The sequence below is a fragment of the Primulina huaijiensis genome, chromosome 4 (assembly GCF_012295235.1).
Source record: "Primulina huaijiensis isolate GDHJ02 chromosome 4, ASM1229523v2, whole genome shotgun sequence".
Lineage (NCBI taxonomy): Eukaryota > Viridiplantae > Streptophyta > Magnoliopsida > Lamiales > Gesneriaceae > Primulina > Primulina huaijiensis.
In genome coordinates this window covers 25480189-25494155 of record NC_133309.1, presented here as the reverse complement: position 1 = coordinate 25494155, position 13967 = coordinate 25480189, and the positions used below count along the sequence as shown (strand labels likewise).

Genomic DNA, 13967 nt, shown 5'->3' with positions numbered 1-13967 from the left:
TATTTAAAAACTCGAGCAAATTACACTGAAATAAATTTAAGAAATTATTCTTAAATTATATTACTGAGAAAATGGTTTTAAAAAGGATTCATTCAATAAAATATATTTTTTCGAAAAAAAGTTAAGAGTTTTTAAGTCAAAATGTAAAAAAAAAATTCAAAAAACAGAGTAATTAGCATTATTGCTCCACTTTTAATTAGGCTTGACTTTATTTGGGAGGATAATCTCATTCGTTCGTTATGCTTCTCTATAAGAACTGATTTAATATAATACTTAAAATTTAAAGATTAAAAAATATTCGAAATATTATAGATTCTTTCACCAAACTTGTTAAATAAAAATATATGCTGCGTTACTGCTCATGTTTGACCATTTATCCTTGCTCGCTTTTCATCACAATAGAGTAGAGCTTCTTCTCACTCACATATTTTTGGTGGGAAGAAATTCTACCTCCATCAATTTCATTCTTAAAACTTCATTTTGGGCTAATCCCATTTTCTTGATTTTGAATATCTTTTGAAAATGGACGACACGATGAATTCATTTGGTCACCACCCTCAATCAAGAATCGATGACCAACATTTTTCTGCCGGTCAATCTAATTCTGACATTTATCAATTTGAGAAACCAAAAATATAGTTCCTCTGGACTCGAGGTTGTTCGTAATGGTCGCCATTCAGTTAACAGAAATGGTAACGTTGGTAAAATAACAAAATGCAGTTGGTTTTCAAATGGAAAAATCTGGCCATATGGTGATAATGATCAGTTTCTTCATAAATGTGATCGTGTTGAATGTGAGAGCTTGAATGCTGATGGAGATTATGAAAGGGGAATCTTTCAAAAAATGAAGCTCTGCAACATGTGGGAGAAATTCGGCAACTGCCCTTACGGGGTGAAGTGTATCTTTGCTCATGGAAATGCAGGTGGTTTTCTGTTTGTTCTTAGCTTTTGAATTTATCACATTTCTGCATCTTGTTCTAAATTCTTAATCTGAGTAGTTGTTTGATCTTGATCTTATGTTTATTTTAACTATTTATGGTGAAAGATAAGTTGTGGTTGCAGCTTACATAGAGGAAGTTGGTTTCGCCCCACTTTTATCTTGAGTGACTCTATAGGCGTGGATGATATTATTATGTTGGATGGGTTCTTCAAAATTCTCGATGAACTGATATCTCATATGTCCTGAAAACAATGAGGATCCTGTATAGAATATATACTTTGTTATGATTCCGCAGTTATTTGAAAATTTATGACATCTTTGGAAATATTTGGTGTTACATCTTCTTTCATGTAGCTTGAACCTTTGCTTATTCTGCAATTTAAAGGTTTCTTGAGGCATTTGCTATGTTGTGACACACATGGGAATATCCAGTTATATATAGCATAGAACTTGGCCCAAAATGTTGAAGATTTTGATCGACCTTACTTCTTCTAATCATAACTGGACTTCTTCCCATTTGTTGTTGCTGGCTTGGATAGATAGAATTTGAGAAGATCAGTTCCCATGCAGTCCCTGTGTATGGCCTTACTTCTTCTAGGTTGAAACTTCAGCATTCACCATCATATATCTTATGAATTAGCTGCCACTTTGACTAAAAAAATAAACAAAAACAACCTCTTGATCTATTGTGTTAATATGTTATGTAGTTCGATAATCATTGGAGTTATTAAGCCGGAGTATTGCCTGATTGATTTTGGTGTAATGCAATCAAAATTTTAAGGTTATGTATAGAGTTATTTGACTTGTTTTCTCATTATTGATTGAAGCAGGAAATTATGGTAGTCAATTCCAAAAAAAATTTGTGCGCTATTCTTCAGGAGAGCAGACCGATATTTATTGATCTGAGCCTGCAATGGCTTCTTTTGTTTATTATTATTATTTTTGGTATTGCGTGTTAGAGAGAGGAGGGGACCGGGGGGGTTCAGTTTTGAATGTTATATGTGATGAGTTGGTTCATTTATTATGATTTTACTGAACCCGTGAATAAAAGGGGATTCAATGCATATCATTTAAATTCCCACCAACTATTGGACCGTTTTCCAAATTAATATTATGAGTTAATATTCGTTTTTCCTCTGGAGTAAAAAGGAAAGTGACGTTCTTCATTAACTATAGATAATTCACAATTATCACGTCTCCTAAAATGGCAAATAGCCCATTGAATTGCTAATAGATTAGTTGTGCGAAATGCTGTGTGCAACTGGGAATGTTTAACCCCGAAGATGGATAGTTTCCTTATATTCAATCAGCTTTTTAAACGCATATGGAAGAAAGCAATAACTACTTCTGTCCAGCGCGGTTCTTTGAAAATACACTTTTGTTTTTGTTTTTTTTCATTGTTCAGTTTCTTCTTTGCTTCATCTTTTGTCTTCTTCCTTTTACTCGTTTAACCAGGTCTTGAAGAATGGGGTTGAGTTCAAGCTCCAAAGGAATGCTTTGAGTGTGTCAGAACCTCCTACTAGCAATGAGGATGATGATGATTATGATTTTGATGATTATAGCAGCTGCTCTGACATTGGTGAAAAGGACCATCATTGCTTCAGTTTGTTTCACCAGTTGCTCGTAAATTTTGGTTCTGTTTTTACATATCAGTATATAATAAATTCCTGGACAAAATAATTGTTCCATCCTTTTTCAATAATCCTGCACTCCTTTGAGCTTCTGGATTTCACTTCAGAAAGATAAGCAAGCCCAGAGTTCAATATAGTCTGCCATGGTGATCTCCATATGCATGCACAAAATCAGTGAGCCGTAGCAGTTGCAGAGAAGTTCAATCCAAATGTGATGCAACTCAATTGGTAAGCACTAACAAAGTAGACGTCCTTTCGAGTATTTATGATTAATAATACATGACTGCTTTTCTTAATATTGTGTTAATGCTTCGTTGGGACCTGATTAAATTTCTTTACAAACGGCGCCATAAGTTTTTCCTTTCTGTCAATTGGAATTTGACAAAAATTTTAGAAATTCAAGTGTCTGTGTCTGTTACATTTGGAATTCTGAGATTAAGAGGTAGCCATGGAACTATATCGTTTTCCTTGTCGAGATTTATAATCTGGCATGTTGGTGAAATTTGACCAACAGGTTACTCACCATTGGAATTTGGATAACGTGAACGATAGAATGACCGATATAACTAACTATCTTTTGATTTTATTTTGAGGACTGCACTCAATTGGTTGAAAAACAATGTTTTTTCATAATTCAAGTCAGATAAAAGACATGGTTCACAAAATTGACTCACGAAACAACATCATAGGAGTTTGTGTCAATTTTATTTTTAACTTGAATAAATTAACATCTATGAATAATGTAAATAATACTAATTAATATATTTATCTTTGCTTGTTTGTTTTTTCCATCTATAATTTAATATATTCTAAAATAAATTGAAGAAAAATAAAATTTACACTTCAATTTTTTTTAAAATTATATCTTTATGAAATTTAAAATAAAATAATAATAATAAATACATGGTTTATTGTTTTTTTCCTAGCTATTAATTAATTCTAAAATAAATTGAAAAAATTGAAATTTAGCTACCATTTTTTGAAATGGAATTTATACTCTATTTGTTTTAAAAACTATATTTTTAATAGAATTTAAAATGAATACAAGAATAATAAAATTTACATTTTATTTTCAAAAAATGAATTATGTGCTTAACTATACTATTAATGATCATATTAAACTAACATAAAAAATGACTTATTTAAGACGATTTATTGGATTTAAGATCTAATTTTAACAAATATTTCGTCTCCAACTAGAAAATGAAAAAATCTAGACATATAGAAACATATGTCCCATTATTTTTCTTGTAGAACCAAAATAACCTAACCAAGTTATTTAATTTGAAATTTTGATTTGATTAATCTGAACTTTCGATTTTTTGTTTTATGAAAACAATTTTTTTTTTAAAATAATGTGAATGAACCTAAATAACCGATTTTCTTCGAAATTGATATTAAATCTTAGATTATTTGTTTTTTGGCATTGGTTTTTGATTGTCTTAGTTTTGGTTTTAGAATCGATTTTGAATTCGTTTATATCTGACTTTGATTAAAAGTTTAATCGATTCGGTTCGGTAAGGAGAAAAATTAGTTTTCTCGATTTTGTAAAATTCGATTCGATCGGTAATCGAATGCACATTGTAATTATAAGAAGACACACACAGTACATGGTGAAGAAATATATATATGATTTCATATATTTAAAATATTTATTGAAAAAATTGTATTATTAAAATATAATTAATAAGAAGAAAATGCGTTAACTCGGGAAAGTCCAATCTGTAGTCATCGTAGTGCAGGCTATGACCAAGAAAAATTCTCTGAAATATAAAAAATGGTGGAACATAAACAAGAAAAAGAAAATTATTACAAGAGATGACAGAGACAATGAAAATGCGAAGCAACGCGTTTTGTCAAAGGAGAACAAACAAAGAGCAGCCCCACTGTTTCCTCCTCCCTCTCTCCTCTCTTTGTGGACGCTGTTTCACGAGTATAATTTGAAGAAGAAAAAGCTAATCCCGAATTAGGGTTAGGGTTTTTTTAGCGAACTCCATTACCTGATTCCAAGAAAGAGGGGGACAAGTGAGGGTCCGAGCTTTTCTTGGGGCTTTATGAGGAACCCTTTTGGTTTTTCGGAAATGGGTTGTCGTTCTTTTCTTATGATAGTGCATCATCTACACAGGCCGTTGAAGGTTTTGGTTTTCCTCTGTGTTGTCTTGTTTTCAGCTCAGGTGCGAGCTGTTTGGGGCTCCGATTCGGATAAATCCGTGCTCTTGGAGTTGAAGGATTCTCTTTCGGACCCTTCTGGTGTGCTGAGTAGCTGGGATTTGAATAGCCCGGATCACTGTGCGTGGACCGGGGTTTCTTGTGATTCGGGTTCCCGGGTCGTGGCGTTGAATGTTTCTGGTGGAGGCAATTCTTTGTCTTGTGCTAGAATCGCTAGATTCCCTTTGTACGGGTTTGGAATTAGAAGGCCTTGTCTGGAAAGTAAAGGTAAGATTTTGGGTACACTGAGCCCTTCTATTGCAAAACTTACTGAACTCAGGATTTTGTCCCTGCCCTTCAATGAGCTGAGTGGTGAGATTCCGGCAGAAATTTGGGGCATGGAAAATGTCGAGAATCTTGACCTTGAAGGGAATTTGATCTCAGGCTCTTTGCCCGCTCTTTTTAATGGTTTGAAAAATTTGAAAGTTCTTAACTTGGGATTTAATAAGATTTTTGGGGGGATTCCAAGCTCTGTATCCGCCTGTGTTGCTCTTGAAGTCTTGAATTTAGCTGGGAATCAGATTAACGGATCAATTCCGAATAGATTATTGTCTGACAAATCCAATATTTGAAGAGAGCTCAGGTGACAGAGTTGTGGAAGCAGTTTTCGGCTCAACTTATTTGAGCGTAAGACTAAAATTCTCAAATTTGGCAAGCGTGTTCCCAACCATTCCGGTACATATCCAACAAATTCGTTGTAGAGAAGATCGATTTTGACTAATTGTGAGCAATTTTGCAATGAAGACGGTATTTGTCCAAAGAAACTGTTATTATAGAACTTCAATGATGATAATGAACTAAGAAGTCTTATGGATTTTGGGATTGTGCCAGACATCTTATTATTTCCGAGATTCAAGTAGCTGAAAATCTCAAACTTCATTAGACAATCTGGTATTTTTCTAGATAATTTGTTTCTTTCTAAATTAAGAACCTCGAGCGACGACGAACCACAAAGGGCTTGTGTTATCCCTCATAAAATGAATAGTTCGAGAGATCTAACGACGAAATTGTTCCTACTCAAGGCAGTGATCCACTGAATCTGTTTGAACTCAAGAGTGTGTTCAGGGGAAAACCATTTTTCAAATCAGTAATATTGCCATAAAGCTGATTATGAGAAAGATCCGGTGACACACCAATTGACCAAAACAAACTAGGAATATGATCAGAGATTAGTCTAGTACCAGAAAAGTCGAGAACTTCAATGTGCTCTTTTTTTTTTTTGTCTCGAGCCATATGGGTGTCTGATCAGTGCCTAAGCTCCACGATTGGGCCGACTTTCAAAGTAAAATGGTTTCCAGAAGTTTCAAAAATTGTTAATTTTGTAAGATTTGAAAAATGGTTTTCCTTAACAATCCCTTCCATTGACGTGTTACTGGATCTTTCTCATAATCAACTTTATGAGAATATTTTTTCCTCTGAACACACTTTTGAGTTCAAACAGATTCAGTGGCCCACTGCCTTGAGTAAGAACAATTTCGTCGCTAGATCTCTCGAACTATTCATTTTAGGAAGGATAATACAAGCCCTTTGTGGTTCGTCGTCGCTCGAGGTTCTTAATTTAGAAGGAAACAAATTATCTAGAAAAATACCAGATTGTCTCATGAAGTTTGAGATGTTAAGCTACTTGAATCTCGGAAACAATAAGATGTCAGGCACCATCCCAAAATCCATAAGACTTCTTAGTTCATTATCATCATTGAAGTTATATAATAACAGCTTTTCTGGACAAATACTTTCTTCATTGCAAAATTGCTCACAATTAGCCAAAATCGATCTTCCCTACAACGAATTTGTTGGAGATGTACCAGAATGGTTGGGAACACGCTGCCAAATTTATGAATTCTGATCTTACGCTCAAATAAGTGGAGTGGAAAACTGCTTCCGCAACTCTGTCACCTGAGCTCTCTTCAAATATTGGATTTATCAAACAATAATCCCTCTGGGATATTACCTCATTGTTTCAAAAATTTCACTGTGATGGCTATCAATGGACGTTGGAAAATCAAGAAAAAAGGGTCTTTGAGATTTTCTCTTGGTCTCCTTTATTATTAGATAGCGCACTTGTCCATGCAAAAGGATAAGTATTGCATTACGACTCCACTCTTTTCTTAGTTACAAATATCGACCTATCAAAGAACAACTTTTCGGGAAAGATCCCCGGGGAGTTAACAAGGTTGGTGGTATTAAGGTCACTCAATCTGTCACAGAATTGCCTGCAAGGATCGATCCTCGAAACCATTGGTAACATGTCGCAGTTGGAATCTCTTGATTTCTCACGGAACTCTCTCTGGTGAAATTCCGGACAGCATCTCAACTCTGTCTTCTTTGAATTTTCTGAATCTGTCTTTCAACAACTTAACAGGAAGAATACCAGAAAGCACTCAACTCCAAAGCCTTCCTAATTCTAGCTTCATTGGAAACAATCTGTGTGGCCTTCCGCTAACAAGTCGTTGCAACACCGATCATGCAAATGATACCCCTAATCAAGAAAATATCAACCACGATCACACGTCGAACTCTGAAGTTGATTGTTCTTATGCGTTCTTGGCTGCAGGATATGCAACAGGATTCTTAGTGATCTGCATCACAATAATCTTTAAAAAGACTTTTAGAGATGCATATTTTGGCTTTTTCACAAACACATGGGACATGCTTTATGTAGGGTAAAGGACTCGCTAAATGTTATGTATTGATCGAACTTGAGCATGGAAGTTCTGTGAATGGATTTTTGTGATAGAATGTTTTCAAACTCGCTTTCTGTGAATATTGATGTTTGATGATTAATTACTAGGTTAGTCTATACTACACCGAAAGTAGATCTCACGGTTTTTGTTTTATATAAGATGATCAGCCGGTCGTCCCATTTGAAAACAAAAAATATATGGTCTATTAGTCGATCATCTTATACAAGCACACCGAGAGATCTATTACCGATGTATCATAGACTCGCCTACTATCATAAATCTTAGTATTTGGTGACATGTCTTAGTAGATGCTTAATTTGCGCATTGCTTAGTTTCATGTGACCCAAATATATAGGATAAAACTTATGAATAGGCATTGTGAATGTCACTGAAAATTAAATTTAGCAACAAAATAATATTATTCCCGAAAAATTTATTTATTAAATCTGTAGCTTTTTAATATTCTTGTCCTATATTAAATTTGCTCACTTGACAATAAGTATTCTGAACAATTAAATATTGTAATACTGATTCAATAAATATTATATAATCAGGGTAATTTGTTGAATATGACGCAATTATGAAGCATCAGCATTATTCCCAAACATTACTAAACCAAAAGTTTGATTCAGCTCCCATCAAATTGGGTTTGGACTTGTAACATGGATAACATACTAACTTCCAAAATTTTAAACACATCATATTATGGCTTAACCCAATATAGATTCTGCACGTCAACTTCTTGGATTCAAATCTAACATATCTAACATTGGAACATTACACTTTCATTTCATTTGTGAGCTTACTTTTTTTTATCCTATCATTTGTTTTACAATTTGTCATGTTCATGAAGTTCTTTAAGTCATTTTTTATGTTAATTTAATATGATAATTAATAGTATAGTTAAGCACATAATTCATTTTTTGAAAATAGAATATAAATTTTATTATTCTTCTATTCATTTTAAATTCTATTAAAAATATAGTTTTTAAAACAAATAGAGTATAAATTCCATTTAAAAAAACAGTAGTTAATTTCAATTTATTTTAGAATTAATTAATTAATAGGTGGCAAAAAACAATAATAAAAAAAAAAGTGTCTTTTCCAAATATATCAGGCAAGTGACAGAAAAGTTGGTTCAGAAGTTGTAGTGTCTTCATAGCTCCTATGTCACAGTTAGGCATGCTTCCAAGTATATCTTGCATTTCTCCCTCCAATTTATTAGAGGATAAGTCCAAGTTTTGCAGATTGCACATGATTATTGCGATTTTTTGTGATATTTTTCCGTTATAAGCTGATTTCTGGATAAATCGAGGAATTTTAGGGAGGTTAGATTGGCTATGGATTCAGAAATCGTTCCATGCAAAAAGTTTTGTACCATGTTTGCAAACTCAAGATTGTTGCACAGGTAAAGCCAATTTGGTATGGCTGTATCGAATCTATTCCATGAAAGATCAATGTGCTGAAGCTTAGTGATGTTGCTACTATTTGGTATAGGACCGCTAAAATCACACCCTCTTACATTTAGAAAAGTAAGCTCCTCGAGTTGGAAAATCCAAGTTGGAATGGTAGCATTTCGAAAACTATTGATGGAAAGATATTCAAGAACCGTGAGAGAAGAAAGGTTTACATGATCTAAAGGAGCAATCATACCAAGACTGCAAGATCGAAAATTTAGTTCAATTAAAGAAGGGGAGTGTATTTATAACCTGCAACCAATTTGTAGCTTTGGCGAGATCCACTTTACTTATGTCTAAGTGCTCCAGACACGAAAGATGAGACAACCAATCAAGACCATCAACCTCCAGTAGCGGCCCTCTGATACTTAAGGTGCGCAGATTCGAAAGGTTTCCAATATGGTAAGGAATGGTTCCTTGAAATCCCGAGTCAGATAAATCAAGATAAACCAAGCTTGCGAATGACCCAATAAAGGTTGGGATTGTTCCTCCAAAATAATTATGGCTCAAGTCAGGAAGCCTAAGATGTTTCAAACTGAGCAAAGAGGGGTTCAACTCTTTGCTCGAGTATTTTTTATTGTAGTAGCTCTTGCAAGGGATTTCGTTGAAACTAAGATCTTCCCGATAGATAGTACTTTATTGCGTAAAATGTTACTAAACTAATGAAAACAATATGATATTTGGACAATATTAGCATTAAAAAGAAGTTTATTATTTAATCATAACAGCTAAATGTGGATTGTGAATATCATTTATGGTATTTCTTGTACCACATCACTTGGCTGGTGAACTCGGCAATTGCCATGTTTGGGGGAATCAAAGCGTGGAATACGGGTGATCTACGTTTGTTTTCCAGTACATTGAGTTTTTGCTCGTTTCGCGCTGCACCTAATTAAAGAAAATTACTATATCTAAATATATGGAACATCCATAACGTAAAGAAATTCCCCAATAAAGAAAAGACGTGATGCAACCTTTTTATAAAAGAAATGGAAAAAGAAACAAAAAAAGAAGATGTAAAACTGATGAAAATGTGCCACCATGCCCGCTACGTGTCCACTAACTCTATCATTACCAGTCCTCCTTTCTTTCACCAGGCGCTTGAAACCTTGATCGTTCGTGTTTGCCCTTGACAAATCCTTCGTCTTCCTTTTGTTTACTGATTTTCTGATGATAAAGTTTGTGTCCACGTTCAATTAGTGTATTAATTATCATTATCAATTATCAAATAAATGTCGTTTATATTAATGATCTATTAATCCTTTATAATATCGGCTTCTGACTTTTTGCTATTATTGTTGATTTATCAGTGCTGAATAGAAATTTCATTGTTTGTTGAAAATAATTTGTTTTTGTGATTCCTGAAATTGACGATTAGAATATTAGTTTGTTTTTTAAAATCGATATATTATGTGATTTAGTATATGATAGTAACCTTTAATGCTCAAAATTTTAATGTTAATTGATACTAAATATTTAGAGTAGGTCTCTTGTGAGACGGTCTCACGAATCTTTAATTTATCTGTGAGACGGGTCAACCCTACCGATATTCACAATAAAAAGTAATACTCTTAGCATAAAAAGTAATGCTTTTTCATGAATGACCCAAATAAGAGATCCGTCTCACAAAATATGACCCGTGATACCGTCTCACACAAGTTTTTGCCAAATATTTAATAGTAATTTTGGAATGAATGTTATATTTTTAAATTTTAATATTATTTAATTTTTACTTTAACTTAATTATTCATGACCCGTGAGGCTAATTAATATGTTGCTATATATATACTTACGTATTGTGTTCAATGAACATTCTCGAATTTTTTTAATTGTGCAAAAGCTGGAAATATGAAACGTACACGTAATTTCTAAATAAATGTCTAACATGTATTTGATATTGGTTGTAATTTAATACACCAGTGATAGCTAGTAGTATTCAGATAAATTAAGACGGATTAGATAATAAACCCGTGAAACCTATAATAATGATAATGATAATAATAATAATAATAATAATACTAATAATAATAATAACGATATTACTATTAATAATCCAAATGAATATAAAACTTTTGTGATTTCAAATTGAGAATCATAATTTTGAGAAAAAAAAATTGTATTTATTTTCGTAAAATTTTACTGTTTGAATGATAAAGAAGGCTATAAATGAAACTACTAGGACGACAAACTAGAAATAAAAAGAATTTGAAAATTGAAATTTTCAATAATTGCTCGATAATTTTTTAGTTTGACGTTTTGTTTGTTTGTGTTGATTCTCCCTTGTTTTGTTCAAACTCTTGGAAGTTTTCCCCACTCACGGGGTTCTTACTTCACACGACCTTTCACCCACTTCACTAGTTTGAGTATTTTCTAGTTGTCAGGCCAATTCAAATTATTTGAATAATTGATGAGCCTCCTCCATTTTACTGTCAACTAATCCATCTTCTTGGGCTTTTGCCAAAATAATTTTAGCTCAAAACTATTTTTATCTTATGTATAAAAACCTCAATTTACATCAAGAGATCTGAATATAATTTCATTTTTATGCGATTTATATATGAAATCGTGCAAACAAATATATGGTAAGGACAAGTGTATGAGGTCTAACACATATATCATTTTTCTTTAGTGAGCTTTGAAACTAAGAGAAATTGCATTGTTACACAAGCTTTTGTTAACACTTTTGTTATACAACCTGTTTACAGTCCTTTTTGATTATGCATTTTAATACATTCATTTGGTAAAAGGGACTTGATATATTTGCAAGTCTGAGATAAAAAATTTCAGTGTTTTGACACGAGAATTATTTGATACAAATCTCAAACACTTATGAGATATTAATATGAACATTATCATCTGATTTATTTTAGAAAAAATAATGATTTTGTCTGGCTCACTTTATGTTTATTATAGCTCACTTTGCTCGTAATGTTTCCCCTAAGTTGTTTGATTGAAATTTGTTATCTTATGTTGTTGTAGGATTGTTTTGTACCCATTATTGATATAGTAGAGATTTCTTTTGGTGGTTCCGTCTCATGATTTTTCTATAATTTGGGTTTTGCAAGTAAAAATTCTTGTGTATTTTTTTTGTGTTTATTGTCATTATAGATATAGATATAAATATCGTGGAAATAATTTGATCCAAAGTGATTGTTAGGAAAAGAATCAACATTTACATTTAATTTGGCTATCTTTTCCATCCGAATCTTACTCAGACAGAACGAAAAGTTATGAAGCAGCAAGTCGTTCGGAAGGTGAGGGGAGCTTTAAAGAATCACAAATTACAAGTTCATCAGATATTGGCAGCGGTGGATGCCTTCATGTCTAAGGGATCTAAATGCTCTAGTAGCAGTGGTAATAGGAAGAAAACTTAATATTTTGGCGCAAGAGTGTACACACGTCGAGTTGCCTTTGAGTAAGAAGACGATCATGTTTGAGCTCGACTCGATTCGCAATTTTGTTGAAGCTCTAGCTCGTTCAAGTCCTCAATTGTTATTCTTGATAAACACAAAAGGAGATCTAAGGAATCTTTGGGGACCAAAATCTTGCCATAATGTTTCCATTATTATACTATGTATCTGATCAAAAATAAATTTTTGATGAAAACACATTGCATCTCTATTAAATAAAATAATAGTTCAAAACATCTTTTTCAACTCGCACTAATTGTTGACTTGTGATCGCCTGCCAAACTACGCTATTAATTGGTGAAGTCAAAAATATCTTTTTCTACTCATTACAATTATAATAATTAATGCTTGTTTTCTTGTTGGAATTGAAATGTTTCAAGAGGTTAGGTTTTCATTAACTAGTCATTTATTACATTTTCACTCAACTTACAAAAAAANTGTGTGTGTGTGTGTGTGTGTGTGTGTGTATGTATATATGGAGTAACATTGATCCTATGTTTTAATACAATATATTGATCATTTGGTGGAGTAAACGTATTTTTATTTTACATTCAGATGATTAATTGAACACGTTGTATCAAAATATAATGGGAATGTTACTCCAGATGTACCATAGATGTGGGGACCCGGACGCTAATCATCTTCTTAATCGTCATTGGGACAATTGGATCAATGTAATTAATCTGGGTCTACATTTTTTTTTTTTAAAATATAGTGCGGAACGTAATGGAATTCAATCTAATATACATATCTGTATAAAAGTACATGTCTTGTACAACAAACATCAAACTCAAACTAAGGTTCAACAACTAAATGTCAAGTGCTGAATCCTATCTACAGCAAGGTCAAAGTCCGTAGTCTCCACTCTAATCTCGATCTCTCATCATCTCCTCGACCCTGATCCTGTCCCACCTGTTGTCATGTACACATATAAACAAGACAACAGCCGNCATACTATATCGAATCTCAGTAATAGAAGTAAATCCACTCCTAATCAAACATCGATATAAACCAAACATCTAGTGTCTTGACCTATCCGTCAAAGACTTTGGCACCTCCGCCAATAACTCCTCTGTGACAATGTGCAATGGGCCAGTGACTACTCTATCACCGTCTGGCACCTCTGTCACAAGACCAATCGTCTAATCACGCTTTCTATAAATCAATAGAACAAGCATATCAATTCAAATCAATGCATATAATAACAATAAGTATGTGGTTTAGGGAAACTCAAGTTATATCTAACTCGAGTCATTCTCCCGGGTTCGACATTGACTTATACCTTTCGTTCGTAGTCTCGGTCTGAAGAAATATCAATTCTGAATTCAAGAATGTCTCTGTAAATCTGAAAGGACATATTGAGAATAATAATATCAACATTCCAGTCCCAATTCAATACTGATTCTGATCAATCTAAATTTAATTCAAATCAACGGTATAACGGCACTATCTCGTATACCCGTCAATACAATATCAACAGATATCAATTACAATTCATAACCCATATCCAATACCATCTGTAATCAATCCATAATCCAAATCTATTCAATTTCACTCAATATAATCTGAAAAATCATAACAATTCCAAATTCAACTTGTTCTTCGATCGGACTTCGATTCTACGATATCTCACATAT

General features: G+C 33.1%; 1 long non-coding RNA gene and 1 pseudogene across 1 annotated transcript; both read left to right on the top strand.

The window, feature by feature from the left end:
• The first annotated feature begins 281 nt into the window (after positions 1-281).
• On the top strand, positions 282-3073 carry LOC140974825 (uncharacterized). The gene is made up of 3 exons (XR_012174877.1): positions 282-923; positions 2396-2543; positions 2660-3073. It is a non-coding gene; the product is annotated as an uncharacterized lncRNA (long non-coding RNA).
• A 1203-nt stretch (positions 3074-4276) lies between these two features.
• LOC140975036 (uncharacterized) lies at positions 4277-7531 on the top strand (annotated as a pseudogene).
• The last annotated feature ends 6436 nt before the right edge of the window (positions 7532-13967 follow it).